The following is a 3,347-nucleotide window of genomic DNA, read 5'->3' as shown; positions in this document are numbered from 1 at the left end:
CCGGGACGTGACCCGTGGTCGACTATGTGGGAGTCCAGCGACATAGCCATTACGCTAACTGCTGGTTCCCCTGTTTTGTCACTCTTAACACTTCTCTCCTAGTAGTAAACTTCTAATGCTTTTTATGTGGTGCTTGCTAGCCTGATGTTGGTGGGCAGGGTTGTTCATTCCCTTGGTCCAGGCTCAATCTCTTTTTTTTAATTTATTTTTTGTAATTCACCATTTTAAAAATTTACATTTAATCCCTCTACATCTTTAAAGCATACAAAATGATTTTTCTGAGTGTGAATGCAGTACATATTAATCAAGATATTATCATGTACATTATCATCAATAGATAACTTTTCACTTTTGTTTCCATTAAATTTTTTCCCCTGATCCAGGCTCAATCTTATTTTTTCAAAAATAAATATTAATCATTCATTGGGTATTTATTACAGAACTTTTATAAAACCTACAAATTTATCTATATTCGTTTTCTTTTGTAAAACAATTATTTAATTTTTAAATTATTACTAGTTTTTGTCTAGAGAGAGACAGAGAGAGGGAAAGCGAGAAAGCAAGCCACCAGGGCTGGGATTTGAACTGTGGTCAACTATGTAGAAGTCTAGCACCTTAACCACCATACCACCTGCTTGCCTGTATATTTATTTTCTTAAATAATCTTTGTAACATTATGAGATACATAGGATTGATGTAATCGTTCCTTTTGATAGAGGACAATGAGACAAAATTACAAACAGCTCCTCAAAGTCCTAAGGTTTTGGTGTAGACTTACAGTTTAGACAAAAGGATTGTCTAATCTCACAACTTTCCCTGATAACATATATGTATCATTGTTTTTAGCCTTTTTTTTTAAGTCAAGTCAAAAGATATAAAACATTTTCTTCCCAACATATTCTACCTAACTTTCAGATTATATGCTTTCTTCCTGTCAGGCTCGATCTTTTTTTTTTTTTTTTAACTTTTTCTTTTTGAGAGATATTTTTGCTATAGTGTATGTGCACTCACTGGAGAGACAGAAAGATGAGACAGAAAATGAGAAATCACCACCCGGGGGGATGGCCATGCGGCAATACGTTCTTCCTCATTCTCTTCTTGGGATCTTGGGTACGCACACACACACACCTGGTGTGAGTTTCAAGCCACGGATCTGGGACTCAAAACAGTCAACCACATGGGAGTCCAGCAATGCAACCATTATGCTATCTGCTGGTCCCCAGACTCAATCTTAAGCAAGCCCCTTAAGTGTAGGTTTCTGGGGATGGGTTTTACTAGCTCTCCTGCTGCTTCTTGTGGCAGCCTGTTCTTTGTGGTTGATTGTGTGCAGAATTCCCTACCACTACTACTTCTGCTGTAGATCTCTAGTGCTATTGCTAAGGGTGTGAGCTCAGGACTCTTTCCTGACCTCTCCTAATGGTAGAGGGTTGTTTCCTTCTACTGTTTCCCACAGCGCCAAATTGTGTTTACCTGTGATCTGTAGATGCTAAGGTTTGCTCAATATTTTTAGTTCACATAAAAGAAGGGTATGGGCAAGAGTTAAGGATTCATAATTTGTCTGCAGTAATGACTTAGCCCCTCCTGCAGGGTTGTACACTCAGGCTCTGTTCTCCTACCCTACTCCCAATCTCTCTTGTGAGCCTCTAGTATAGGTGGGCACAAAAAAAAAAAAAAAAAAAAAAAAACCAAAAACCCTCAAAAATGAACATGAACTCCCCTTATGTCTGGGGCTCTCAGAAATTTTTTTAATTTATATATATTTTTTATTATTCATACATTAAATCACTAAACATTATTTAGATTGTGAAGAGACTTTACACAGCATGATATACACCCCAGTCCAGCCCAGCTGAGACCAACATACACATCCTTGTCAACAGAAAATAACTTTTTATACTGTCACACCAGCCCACACTTACTCTTCAGCAATTCATTACAAAGTTAAACTAATTTCTTCTCACCCATCCATAGAGTGGCTAACGCCTCTTTTTCCGTGTTGTGCCACAAGGCTATGGATCCAGTCTTTCCCTGAAAAGGCCTGATCATCCTTGGGAGTTCAGTCTTCTTGATTGTCCTAAAATGTCCTATAATACTTAGGGGCTAAAGTAAAATTATGATTTGGCCTTTGCTCCTTGATAGGGTGGAAATGATCTTTTGAGCTCACTATAACTTAGAGGAATGTGGAACCTTTCACTCTGAAGCTTCCTCATAATTGAGACTCTCCTATTCTACTTCATTGCTCTAAGGGGAAGTAGTGTAGCAGCTCCATGTCTCTAATGAAGTATGTTTTACAAATGAATCCTGAGGAATCAGGTCTCTTGCAGGAAACAAAATTAATTCCTGTACTTATGTCACTCAGGGTTTGGGACTCTAACACATAACAATATAAGACCTTCATTGTAGAAATGGCAGTCAGTTCTTTAAGTGCAGTCCATTCCTTGAATGGCTGTGGTATCTTTTAAAATAATTTTTAATAATTTCCTATTTGACAAGTCATTTGGGCCATTCTTCCAATCTAGTGAAAGTGAAGAATTGGGAATCATCACCAGTTCTACAAAAATAAATTCTAAACATGCCATTATAAACCTATTGCTCAAATTGTCAATACACTCCAATAGTATTCCTAATTATCCAACTCAGGATGTGGTAGAATGCCGCCACTGACAGAGCCATGACACTAAAGCAGGATGGGGGCAGAGGAAGAAATTCTCCAGTCTTTTCCCCATTTGCACCTTCACAATCCCCTGCTACTTATCTGAACTGTAATTCAGAGATCAAAGGAGCTCAACTGATCCAGACAGTGAGAGCCACATGAGAAAAAAAGTAAAAATCAAAAGAAAACATTAAAAAAACAGGTGAATTTAATTTCTACCTGTGTGTGTGCACACATGAACACACTGCTTTGTTTTATTTTTCTAGACAGTCTCACCACATCGTGAGCCTCCTAGCTCAGCCTCTCGAGTAGGTGGGCCTGCAAGTGCACACCACCACATCTGACTCTTTCACACAGGGTCTTGCAATGTCAGCTAAGCTGGCTATGGACTCATAAATCTCCTGCCTCAATCAACCTCCAAAGTAAACTGGGTCTACAATACATGCCATTAAGAACTGGCTTTTAAGGTGGGTTGGGAATAGAACCTGGGCCTCCTATGTGACCTCATCTTGCCAGACAGCAGAGTCTAGCTATTGCTACCACAACTGGGCCACATTTACATTTATTTTTTAACAAATTTTTAAATCTATTATTATTATGATTATTTTGCTATAGGGTGCATGTGCTTGCCACAAAGACAGAGAGACAGAAAATGAAAAATCACCCCCCAGGGGGGATGGCCATGCCACAATCC

This window comes from Tupaia chinensis, unplaced genomic scaffold (assembly GCF_000334495.1).
Source record: "Tupaia chinensis unplaced genomic scaffold, TupChi_1.0 Scaffold147654_1, whole genome shotgun sequence".
Classification (NCBI taxonomy): Eukaryota; Metazoa; Chordata; class Mammalia; order Scandentia; family Tupaiidae; genus Tupaia; species Tupaia belangeri.
Note: the sequence above shows the minus strand (reverse complement) of the source record.